The sequence below is a fragment of the Musa acuminata genome, chromosome BXJ3-11 (genome assembly GCF_036884655.1).
Source record: "Musa acuminata AAA Group cultivar baxijiao chromosome BXJ3-11, Cavendish_Baxijiao_AAA, whole genome shotgun sequence".
NCBI classification, from domain to species: Eukaryota; Viridiplantae; Streptophyta; class Magnoliopsida; order Zingiberales; family Musaceae; genus Musa; species Musa acuminata.
The window spans coordinates 16,320,571-16,334,619 of NC_088359.1; positions in this window are offsets into that span (position 1 = coordinate 16,320,571).

Below are 14,049 nucleotides of genomic sequence, written 5' to 3' on the forward strand. Positions count from 1 at the left end.
TACGTCTTACTCGTCGGCATGATTATTGTATAATGATTTTTCCAAGCAAATCTCTAGCAAATACTCAGCCATATTGGTATCCACATCTCCAGAAGGATGAAATAGAAAGGATTGTAAAAGAGATGCTTGAAACAGGAGTTATTTGACCAAGTTACAGCCCCTACTCTTCACCGGTTCTCCTCGTACGAAAGAAGGACCGAATATGGCGATTGTGTATTGATTACCGAGCTCTCAAGAAGGACAAATACCCTATTCCAATAGTAGATGAATTACTAGATGAAAGGGAGCACAAATCTTCACAAATCTGGACCTTTGATCCGGGTATCATCAAATACGAGCGTGTGAAGAAGACATACCGAAAATCACCTTTTGAACACACACAACCACTACGAATTTTTGTTTCTTCGACATAAGGTGGAATATCTTGGGCATATTATATCAAAGGAAGGTGTGGTAGTGGACCCCTTCAAAATTGGAGCAATGCAAAGCTGGCCGACCCCGAGAAACATAAAATTGCTACATGACTTTCTGGGTTTCACAGGCTACTACCGCAAGTTCATGAAAAACTATGGAAAGATCAATGCACCACTTACTTACTTACTGGAAAAAGATGTCTTCCAATGGTTGGACAGAGCCTCCGCTTCCTTCAACAAACTTAAGGCAGCCATGACGACGACGACGGTGCTAACACTACCAAACTTCAACCGACCCTTCATTATTGAGGCCGACGCATCTCATGTCAGAATTGGAGCCATTCTCATGCAAGATGGTCGACCACTCGCATACACTAGCAAGACATTATCTCCCTCCCATCAAAATAAGTCAATATATGATAAGGAGATGCTCGCCATTGTGCACGCAGCAACGAGGTGGAGACCCTACTTGATTGGTCGACGATTTCAAATTAAAACCAACCATAAAAGCCTCAAGTACTTTTTGGAGCGAAAGATATCATCCCCTGAGCAGCAAAAATGGGTAAAAAAACTTCTTGGATTTGATTATGAAATAACTTACAAAAGGGGGAAAGAGAATATTCTTGCAGATGCGCTTTCGCAACTACCCGAGCAAGCTAAAGTTTCGGTCGTTTCACTTCCGACCAGCGACTTCCTTGAGGATATTAAGATGAAATGGCAGGAAGATTTAGAGACTAGTAAGATTATAAAAAATTTGGAGGAAGCACCAAGCTTCGTGGCTCATTACAATTGGGACTTAAAAAATATTACACTATAAGGGACGCATTGTGCTTATGATAAATTCTACTTGCATCTTCACGAGCAAATTTTGGACAAAGTTATTCTATATGCATGGTACTAAATTGAAAAGGAGTATGGCATATCACCCATAAATCGACGACGAGATAGTTGTAAATATGTGCTTGGAGACAGCCCAAAGCCACCCGCCAAATATGACTATCCAAGGAGAACTCCAAACCCAGCCAAGTACCATTATTGATCGACGGATCGTGACTCGATGACGATGACCCACTACTAAAATGCTAATACAGTGGGTGAACCTACCAACAGAAGATGCCACTTGGGAGACGACTTGAAGATCAAATTCTCAAAATTCATGAATCGTCAGCTTCGAGGACAAGGCTGATTTGAAGAGGACGGGTCCGTTAGGACTCTAGCTAGGAGAGTCCTAATTGAGAGAGACATTCATGTAAAACCTACCTAAGCCGACCCCTATTAAAGAGGTGAAGAGGTCGACTAGGGTTAGGAGGTTGTTTCTTAGAGAAGAATAAGGAGTTGTAAAGGAATAGGAGTCTTGAGTAGGAGTCCTATTAGGAGTTAGGGTTTAGAAGCCCTATAAATAGTCATGTATTCCTCCTCTTTTCATAAGCAATAGATGAATCTTTTCTGCAGCCTTTGAGCAGCAACTTGGAGGGAGGAACCCCTATAGAGTTCTAAGGAGGCCGATCCCCTAAAGAGATCAACCCCAAGTTTAGAATCTGCAAGGGTTCTAACAACTTCTCACAAATCTGATTCCACTTCTTTTGGGAACGTGATCCTTATTTGCAAGGATCATATTCAAAGACTTGCTACCAACCTCGAATTTCTTCAAGGTGTCCTTAAGTAGCAAGTTCTCTTTTTGGAGAGTTTCTATATCATGACATTTTATACATGGAGCTAAACTATCATGATATTCAGTTTTTAATTTATCGAAATTACTAATAAGACTATCATGCTCCGTTTTTAACAATTTATATTTTCTTCTAATTATTTTACATTCATCAAATAAATCATGGAAGGCATTTAATAATTCATCAAATGATAAATCTGCATCAATTAAATATGTTACCTCCTCTCCTATGGCCATTAGGGCATAATGAGCAACTTGCTCGGCGTTGGACTCCTCTTTTTCGGACGCACTTGAGTCATCCCACGTTGCTTTGAGCGCCTTCTTCTATGATGTTCTCTTCTTGGCTTGGGGACAATCACTTTTGTAGTGTCCCAGCTTTTTGCACTCGTAGCAAATAATTTGGTCCTTTTTTGGTTCAAATTTATTTTTTGTGTCATTTTTAAACTTGTTTCTCTTAATGAATTTTTTGAATTTCCTTATTAGAAGTGCCAAATCATCGTCACAGTCCTCATCACTTGAGTTTTCTCTCAAGTGGTTATCTAAAGTTCTAAGTGCCAAATCCTTCCTGTTCTTTGGAAGGTGATTTTGTTCATCATGTGCATTGTGCACCATTACATATGTCATCAATGAACCGATAAGTTCTTCAAGTGGAAAAATATTTAAATCTTTTATTTCTTGTATTGCCATTACTTTTGATTCCCAAGCTTTAGAAAGTGATCGTAAAACATTACTAATAAGTTGAAAATTTGAGAAACATTTGCTAAGAGCTTTTAAACCATTGGTGACATCCGTCAAATAGGTGTACATGTCAACAATGGTTTCGCTCGGCTTCATTCGAAAAAGCTCGAAATCATGCATTAAAAAGTTGATTTTCTAATCTTTAACTCTAGAAGTGCCTTCATGTGTGATTTCAAGAGTGTGCCATATGTCGAAAGCTGTTTCGCACAAAAATCCCGATTGAATTCATTTTTATCTAAGGCACAAAACAAGGCATTCATAGCCTTTGCATTTAGAGAAAACGTCTTCTTTTCCAAAGCATTCCATTGGTTCATTGGAAGAGAAGATATTTCAAATCCGTTTTTGACTATATGCCATAAATCAAGATTCAATGAAAGCAAGAAAACTCTCATTCGAGTTTTCCAATAAGTGTAGTCCATCCCATTGAAGAAGGGAGGACGAATGAGAGAGTGACCCTCTTGGTTGCCGAAAAGAGCCATTTCTCTTGGGTGTTAATCCAAGTGAGAAATAACGAGGCTCTGATACCAATTGTTAGGATCAAGAGCACTAAGAGGGGGGGGGGGTGAATTAGTGCAGTGGAAAAATTTCGACGATTTAAAACTGCGTTCGTACGTTGAAATCTGATTCCAACGTAAAAGTCGTTTCATGTAGATAATAACTTTAAAAGCTTACGGATGTATTTGAAGTAAAGTAAGGAAAGCGGTTTGCAGTTAAGATTAATAGCATAAAAGAAATACAAACCAGATTTTAGAGTGGTTCGGTCAAACGTGACCTACATCCACTTTCGGCTTCCTCCTCCGATGAGGTCACTAGTGTCTACTAGAGGCCTTCCTTCAACAGGCGAAGGCCAACCACCCTTTTATAGTTTCACTCCTTTTGACGGGCTTAGGAGACAACCCTTACAGAATTTTCTCTCCTCTCTTGAAAGATCAAAACTTGGAAGAAAAGAGGGAGGAGAACTTCTAGCTTTTACAACACTTTTGAGCTCTAAAAATCACAGAGTAAGATTGGATTTTCGGTGCTCTTTCATGCAGGAAAGGGTGGGGTTTATATAGGCCCCAAACTGGTTTGAATTTGGAGCTCAAAAATATTATCTCCCGGATTTCTGAGGTCCTAGCGGTACTACCGCTAGACTGGGCGGTACGACCACCTGACAGAGATCGGAGACCGAGCTCTAGCGGTGCCACCGCCTGACTAGGGCGGTACCATCCCCCAGTCTCACTCAGAGACTGAGCCCAGGCAGTACCACCGCCCAGTCTCGCTCGGAGACTGAGCTCCTAGGCGGTGCCACTACCGGCCCTAGCGGTGCCACCGCCGGCAGTAATTCTGGGTTCGAATGGGCTGATCTATTCGGTCCAATTTGGGTCTGTCAAGGGCCCAATTGCCCCCAGATTAAGTTAATGGGATCACCTCCCATTCCTAACTTAATCTATATACTAACTACGATATTTCTTAAGACATTTACTGCAACTTGCTCCGGTGCGTCAATCGCTTCTTCCGGCGAGCTTTCGACGAACTTATGGCGAACATCCGATGAACCCTCGGCGATGCTCCGATGGACTTCTAGCAAACTCCTGGACTTGCGATGATCCACTTGGCAAGTTCTGACGAGCTTCTTTGACAAGCTCTTGGCCTTCTCGGATTTGTTCCAATAGAACCTCCGACAACCATCCAGACTTCCGTCGAACTCTCGAACCCCCAACATGATCATGGTCTTGACTTTGGTGCAACTCCTGCTGCATGTCTTACTTCTATCATAGTTAATCCTACACACTTATCTCAACATATGGATTAGATAACAAATGATAATTGACTTCATCATCAAAATTCGAGATTCAACAGAATTAACCGAGAAGTCCAGGAGCTTGCCAAAGAAGCTTCTCGGAACTCGCCAAAAAGATCTTCGTGAAGTCCAAGAGCTTATCGGAAGTCCACCGAAATATTGCTAGGAGATCGTTGGAAGTTCATCGGAAGATTGTCGGAAGAACAATTGACGAACCAAACAAAAAATTCTTTGTTAAATATCTTAGTTATTACAGTTAGACCATAAGTTGAGTTAAGATTGAGAGGTAATCCCACTAACTCAGTTAGGGGCTAATTGGGCCCTTAGTATGACTGAATTAGGCCGGATTAAACAGCCCATTCAGCACTTAAAGTCACGGCCGGTGGTGGCACCGCTTGGGACTCGGTCTCTTAGGTGTTCTGGGCGGTGGCACCGCCCAGACTAGGTAGTGGTACTACCGGCAGTTATTACCTACCAGACTGGGTAGTGGTACTGTCTCAGTCTTCGAGAGCTCTGTCAGGCGATGGTACCGCCCAATGTCAGAGAGTCAAGCGGTGGTACCGCCAGTATCCCGAAATCCTGGGATGTAATACTTTTTGGCTCCAATTCTGAAGCCATTGGGGCCTATAAATACCTCACACTTTTCTACATAGAAGGGTAACAAAGTGCAATCAAAAGTGTGAAAAATCTTAAGTGTTGGGGTGTTAAAAGTGTTGTAAAAGTGAGAAGAGTCCTCCTCCTCCCTCTCTTAGCTTTGTAATCATCCAAGAAAGAGGAGTGAGGCTTGTAATGTTAGGATCGGAGCGGCACTAAGAGGGGGGTGAATTAGTGCAGCGGATTAAAACTTCGGTTTTGGCAAATCTTTCGATATGATAAAAACCGAACATGAAAAGCTTAACTTGAACGTGTGTTCGTAAAGGTATACAACAAAGGTAATGAGGAAATAAAGCACGTAAGAAGGTTTGCAGTAATGTAAATAGCGATAATAAAATGCAAACCAGAGATCACACCGATTTTAAAGTGGTTCGGTCAAATGACCTACATCCACTTGCGATGCTCTCTTCGATGAGGCTCCCACCTTCCACTAGCAAATCTCTTGAAGGGGAAGGGCAAATACCTCTCTTACAACTTTTTACAAGCGGTTCATACTCTTACAAATTTTCAGCAAGTAAGAAGGAGGTGAACACTCTAGCAAATTGAAAACAAGTGTAACATCCCTCATTTCTGAATTTTCGTATAAGTTTCTAGTTGTAATATAAGTATCTATTTTAAATTTGATAAAAGAGCCAAAATATGAATCTGAGAACTTATTCATAAGATTTGGGGGATTTGTTCAAAAAGAAAAAAAAAATCTGAGGACCTATATGTAAACCCTGAGGACCTAATCATAAATATAATAATACAAGGACTAAACTGCAAAATACATAAAAATTCAAATCCCACTGTTTAAGCCTCTCTGCCTTCGTTCATAAGGAACCAGAGAAGGCAGCTGCATGGAAGAACAGGAGAAAGAAAGAAAGAAGAAGAGAAGAAAAAGGGGGAAGAAGAAGAAAAAAATTTAGGGCTTTGAGGTTTCTTGTTCAAATCTTCTCATTTAGGGTCATAATTCTCAAAGGCAAGTGTTCTAATCCCATCCTACAGAATTATTAGTCTTTGATCTCATATTTATTCTGAATTATTCGAAAGATTTCAGCCTAGAACCTGATATTTCTCTTGTTAGATACAAAAATCATGGATCTGAAATTTTTCGGTAAACTGACCCCTATACATTGTTTCAGTCATAATTTTTAGCACCAAACATGGATTTAGGCAGGACCTTGTTTATTTGAAAGTACACTCTTATACCTTCCTTCTGACACTGATTTTGAAAATTTGGACTCCGAATACTAACCCAAACGTCTGTTTCAATTGAGCCTATGGATGCTGTAAAACAGGGATCAAAATTTCTGACATTTCGATACTAAAATACCTATAAGTCCCTGTTGGAAATTCTGATTTGTACCAAACTGATTTCATTTGAAACTAAACTTGTAAACCTTTCTTTTGATATATAGATTGAAAATTTTGGAACTCAAATGCCTATTCTGCTATCTATTGATTCTGCCTTATGGATTCTGCAAAACAGTGATTTAGTTTTTTGACCTTCGGTCACTAAATCGATGGTAACTCCTTGTTGGAAACCTTGATTCATATGAAACTTATTTCATCAGAAAATAGATTGATATATCTTTTGATAGTAGCTTTCTTAAGGGTATTGGAGTATAATTGATAATCTGAAGTATTTGTTCAATGTGCCTCTTGAATCCTGACAGAAATTGAGCTTTGGTCGATTTCGCGTATTCTGTTTCATTCATTTGGAAATAGATTCCATTCAGTCTCCTTCAGTCAATTGAGGCTTATGTTAGTGCTTGAATTCTGGTTTGCTCTTGCCTATAAATTATTTACATTCTTGTAACATTTTTGTGTAACGTTTATGCTATATCGCATTGACACATATAGGCACATGTATATCCCATTGTTCCGCATTTGCTTTCGATATGTGCCTATTCTAGTTTCATTCCTTTGGATATTGAATTCATCTAACTTTCTTAATTGAATTGAGCTACATATGATTGCTTAGAATCCTGGTGTACTCTTCCTTTCATTTCATTCCAAATCTGAATACATTTGTGAGAGATTGTTGCTTGCATCGTATTGACTCGTAAAGGCACATGTACGTTTTGTTGTTCCACGTGTGCTTCTGATATATGCTATTTATTGTTCATACTGCCCTTTTGTACTATGGTGTTGTGGGATAATATGAACCTTTGCCAGAAATGGTAAAGGGAGTTATGCATAGAGCCTGCGATGCTCTGCCGGCCCTCTCTGACTTCACCTAGACGTGGGTGGATGTAGCTCCCAAACATGGGAGACTTATGTCTGGTGGTCATTCAGAAATGGATGAATCACATTCTGTCTGTGGTCCCACTACACCTTCTGTATGTTTGATATGATATCCAGAGCTTTGGTTATGTGTTTCTGTACATGCTTTGGATAAGAATGATATGAATGCAATGTCAAAGACGACGTTTGAGCTTCTGTTTGGTATTTGTTATTGATATGCTCCGAAATATTCTATACGCCATTGATATGCTCCGAAACATTTCATACGCCACTAATAAGCTCCGAAACATTTCATTTGTTATTTATATGCTCCGAAATGTTTCATTCATCGTTGATATGCTTCTAAATGTTCCGTACACCGTTGTTATGCTCCGGAACATTTTATACACCATTGATAAGCTCCGAAATGTTTCATTCATTTTTGATATGCTTCAAAATGTTCCATATGCCATTGATATGCTCCGGAACATTTCATACGCCATTGATAAGCTTCGAAATGTTTCATTCATTGTTGATATGCTTCCAAATGTTTCATACGCCGTTGATATGCTTCAGAACATTTCATACGTCATTGATAAGCTCCGAAATGTTTCATTTGTTATTGATATGCTCCGAAACGTTTCATTCTTTGTTGATATGTGCCAATTACTCTATGCTCCATCTATTATGAACCAAATATGTTTGATTAAAATGTCATTTGTGATTTTGCATCTAATGATATTACGTCTATGAATTCTTATATTCTGCCTTGCAATTTGAAACTTTATCTCTTTGGAAATTGTCCTCTTTTGACATGGATATGTTAGTCACTTGCTGAGCTTTATATGCTCCCCCCGTTGTTGTATAAATTTTTCAGGATAGCTTGTCGCTTGCTTAAATGTTAAGATTGGGCTAAGGCAGTGGAAAGCTAAAAGATTTTGGGCAGATCTTTATTAGTATATATGTTTTTGTTGTATAAGTACACTCTGCATCTAATGAAATGTTGACGATGAATCAAAACTTGTGGATGTTGTATAAGTTTAAAGGACCTCTCATGTTTAGGATTTTGGAATGTTAAGTTTAATTCATGTAACGATATGAACTTATGGTAAACGTTGGTTTTGTGACTGTATAGACTCCCACACTTGTGAATTTATGTTGTGGTTATTAATTTGGTGAGTTGGGTTCAGATTTTATGAATCTTCGAGCAATGTGTTGTATGTTTATGAACTGCACAGGGTTTATAAATTTGTAGATTATAGAGGTGAAATTTTGACTTGAATGTTTTCTTAGTGACCTCAAATGTTAGTTTGGATCCTGGATTGATTTGTTTTCTTAAATTTTAATATCATGGATAATTTTTTTTTTAGGGGCGTGACAGAGGTGGTACCAGAGCATGGTTTGAGGATCACTAAAATATTTGATATGTTGATGTGCAAAATATATTGAGGTCTAGTGAACTATAGTGATTGGTGAAAATTTTCTTTGATGCATTTTAGGAATCTAGGATAATGAGGCAATTTGGTCCTCCTATTTCAATTGTTTATGATTAATTAAGTGGGATGAAAGGGTTGATCGGGGATATCATATCAGAGTAGCACAGCAAAAGCGTGGTGAACCTAATTTCGTTAGTGGTAGAAAAATGGATGATGCGAATGGAAAAGATATTTGATGTTCAAAATTGTTTCAATGATTAAAATATTTATTTTGCCACCTTATATTGGAAGTAGAGGCTGATCATTAATGGGAACAATGAAAATAATTTTTGTAGATCAATGACAAGAAAGACAAGGACAAGTTTACCAATAAAAATATGATTAGAAATGAATCAGAAAGTGATAACAAGAGGGTCAAGACATTTGGATTTGAAAAGGAAGTCACCACGAAAGATTCAATCACGTGTGAATTACAAGTTAAATTATGAAACAAATTTGTGTTTTCGGGTGACTGGAGTCTATTTGCTTGTAGAAAGTTGGATCATAAAATAAAAGACTGCCCTTTGAATAAGAAGAAAGAGTCACTGCCTCTTAAATCATCAGCCCATGTCAGAGTGTATGCTATCCGTAAATATGATTCTAAAACTTCTGAATTAGTGTTTGACCATGGGTCCTATCTACGATTTGATTTGTAACATGTTGCTTATCACTTGGGTATTCAACCTAGACCACTACATTATGTGGTATATGTAAAATACAATCATGGGAGATTCTTTGATAACTAACTTGAATATGGTCCTCTTGTCTGATTTTATTGGAGAACATGAACTTTTTGCTGATTTAGTTCTCATAAAGATTTGGAGTTTGATATTATACTTGGCATGGATTGGTTATCTTCTCATCACGCTAGTATTGATTGTTACAAAAAAATAATTACTTTCTGCATACCAGATCAGCCTATATTTTACTTTGAGGGCATTAGGCATGATTTGCCTCCTTGCTTGATATCAGCACTTCAAGCTTATCATCTTATGCAGAAGGGTTGTTTTTGTTATAAGGTGTGTGTAAAGGAGCATTCAAATCAGGAAACCCACCTAGATGAAATTTCAGTGGTCAAAGAGTTCCCTGATGTATTCCCAGATGACTTGCCTGGTTTACCTCTAGATAGAGAGGGTGAATTTGCTATTGATCTGGTCCCCAGTACAACCCCAATATCTAAGCCTCCCTACAGAATGGCACTACTCGAGCTAGAGGAATTAAAGAAGCAACTACAAGAATTATTAGATAAGGGTTTCATACGACCCAGCGTATCTCCATGGGGTGCTCCGGTACTATTAATGAAGAAGGATGGAACATTGAGGCTTTGTATTGATTATAGACTGTTGAATCAGGTGACCATCAAAAACAAGTATCCCATACCCAGAATTGATGATTTGTTTGATCAACTACAGGGTGCACAAGTATTCTCTAAGATTGACCTGAGGTCAGGTTACTATCAATTGAAGATCAAGGAGGAGGATATTCCAAAAACAGTTTTCAGAACTTGATATGGTCGGTGATGCCTTTTGGTTTGACTAATGCCCCTGCAGCTTTTATGGAACTAATGAATAGGATATTTCAACCGCTCTTGGATGGCTATGTAATTGTATTTATTGATGACATATTGGTGTATTCAAAGAGTAATCAGGAGCATGAGGAACACTTGAGAAATGTATTGTCTATACTAAGAGAAAAGAAGTTATATGCAAAGTTCAACAAATGTGAATTGTGGTTGAATGAAGTTGCTTTCTAAGGCCATGTGATTTCAGGGAAGGGTATATCTATTGATCCAAAGAAAATAGAAGCTGTAGTTGAATGAGAAGTACCAACAAATGTAATAGAAATTAGAAGCTTCTTGGGCATGGCAGGTTATTACAGGAGATTTGTGGAGGGATTTTCTCAAATCGCTCAACCTCTCACCAAACTCACTAAAAAGAATGTGAAATTTGTATGGGGTGATGATTGTGAGCAAAGTTTTCAAGAGTTAAAAAGAAGATTGACTAGTGCTCCTATTCTCACTATTCCAAGTGGTAGTGAGGGATTTGTAGTTTATACTGATGCTTCAAGAAAGGGCCTCGGATGTGTTTTAATGCAGGAAGGGAGAGTGATTGCTTATGCTTCTAGACAACTAAAAGGTTATGAACTGAATTATCCAATTCATGATTTGGAATTGGCAGCAATTGGTTTTGCTCTAAAGATTTGGAGACATTATTTGTATGGTCGGCAATTTAAAATTTTGATTGATCACAAGAGTTTGAAATATATTTTCACTCAGAAAGACTTAAACATGAGGCAGCGAAGATGGATAGAACTTCTAAAGGATTATGATTGTGCCATCCATTATCACCCGGGCAAAGCCAATGTGGTAGCTGATGCTCTTAGTAGAAAATCTACATGTTTTATGGCTAGTCTAGTCGTGAAGCAATGAAAGTTATTAGAAGAAAATTTTGATTTGAATGCTATGAGGAAAGAGCAAGATCAATGATATTGATGGCCTCCATTCAGGTGCAATCTGATCTTATTCAACAAATTAAGGAAGGACAATTACGAGATCCACGTTTAATCTACTTGAGGAATGAAGTAGAAAAGGAATTGAAGCCAAAATTTCAAGTTTCAAAGGATTGCCTATTGAGATTTGGGGATAGAGTATGTGTACCTAATGAACCAGATATCAAGAACCAAATCCTAAAGGAAAGTTAAGCCCAAGATTGGGTTGGTTCTGTCGCTTACAGGATTGCCTTACCACCATCATTGTGCCTTATCCATAATATATTTCATGTTTCGATGATTATAGAGTATATACATGATCCTTCTCATATCATTAAGTATGAGCTGATGGAGATCGATAAAGATTTATCTTATGTGGAAGAGCCCACTCGGATTATTGATAAGAAGGAAAAGATCCTAAGGAATCGGGTCATCCCTATGGTTCAAGAAATTTGAAGATATCATTCTGGAGAGGAAACAACCTGGGAGCTAGAGGAGGAAATGAAAATGGTGTATCCCAATCTTTTCATTGATAGAGGTATGATAAATTTAGAGGACTAAATTTTTCTTTTATGGGGGGAGAGTGTAACATCCCTCATTTTTGAATTTTCGTATAAGTTTCCAGTTGTAATATAAGTATCTATTTTAAATTTGATAAAAGAGCCAAAATATGAATAACTTATTCATAAGATTTGGGAGATTTTTTCAAAAAGAAAAAAAAAATCTGAGGACCTATATGTAAACCCTAAGGACCTAATTGTAAATATAATAATATAAGGACTAAACTGTAAAATGTACAAAAATACAAATCCCACCATGGAAGAACAGGAGAAAGAAAGAAAGAAGAAGAGAAGAAAATGGGGGAAGAAGAAGAAGAAAAAAATTTGGGGCTTTGAGGTTTCTTGCTCAAATCTTCTCATTTAGGGTCATAATTCTCAAAGGCAAGTGTTCTAATCCCATCCTACAGAATTATTAGTCTTTGATCTCATATTTATTCTGAATTATTCGAAAGATTTCAGCATAGAACCTGATATTTCTCTTGTTAGATACAAAAATCATGGATCTGAAATTTTTCGGTAAACTGACCCCTATACATTGTTTCAGCCATAATTTTTAGCACCAAATATGGATTTAGGCAGGACCTTATTTATTTGAAAGTAGACTATTATACCTTCCTTTTGACACTAATTTTGAAAATTTTGGACTCCGAATACTTACCCAAACGTCTATTTCAATTGAGCCTATGGATGCTGCAAAACAGGGATCAAAATTTCTGACCTTTTGATACTAAAATACCTATAAGTCCCTGTTGGAAATTCTGATTTATACCAAACTTATTTCATTTGAAACTAGACTTGTAAATCTTTCTTTTGATATATAGATTGAAAATTTTGAAACTCAAATGCCTATTCTGCTATCTATTGATTCCGCCTTATGGATTATACAAAACAGTGATTTAGTTTTTTGACCTTCGGTCACTAAATCAATGGTAACTCCTTGTTGGAAACATTTTTTTTTTTTTTGGTAAGTAAAAGTAAGTTGATTATGTGTAAAGTTTCTACAAATAGCTTTATCTATACAAGTCATAGACAAAGCCAAGTAACTCATAGAGTGCGAATGCGATAGTTATGACTACACATGCTGTAGACTATTGTTAGGACTCTAGCTTGGAGAGTCCTAATTGAGAGGGACATTCTGCTAGTCATAGGTGCCCAGCAAGCCAATCACGTGAGTGATGACACGTGTGACTTGATACATAATCTTTTTGCTTATTATATTTTGGCGTATATCACTTTATAACTATTGCATAAATGCATACATATATTGTGATGTCCTTGGATTTGTGCAATGGGAATTGGATCGTGATGAGATCACGATAATGAGATCGATTCACCTTTAAACACATATCCTAAATGATCCCGATCATAGGTTACTCGAGAGGGATATCATGATAACCGGATAGACTGGTGTGCTGTATACCCATCCATATGATGGATGCAGCTAGTCTCATAGCTGCTCGTGTAGGGACACTGTTAGGACTCTAGCTAGGAGAGTCCTAATTGAGAGGGACATTCATGTAAAATTATTAGAACTTTAGCTAGGAGAGTCCTAATTGAGAGGGACATTCTGTTATGACTCTAGTTAGGAGAGTCCTAATTGAGAGGGACATTCTGTTAGGACTCTAGTTAGGAGAGTCCTAATTGAGAGGGACATTCATGTAGGAGGTTTTTTCTTAGAGAAGAATTAGGAGTTGTAAGTGAATAGGAGTCTTGAGTAGGAGTCCTATTAGGAGTTGGTTAGAAGTAAGAGTCTTAAGTAGGAGTCCTATTAGGAGTTAGGGTTTAGAAGCCCTATAAATAGTCATGTATTCCTCCTCTTTTCTCAAGCAATAGATGAATCTTTTCTGCAGCCTTTGAGCAGCAACTTGGAGGGAGAAACCCCTATAGAGTTCCAAGGAGGCCGATCCCCTAAAGAGATCAACCCCAAGTTTAGAATATGCAAGGGTTCTATCACCTGGTATCATAGCAGCGTTCTTGGCATCTCGCTGCCCTTCCACTGCCATCCATGAGCCCTCGACAACCGCCTAAAGCAATTCCCACAATTGCTTAAAAGATCATCGCT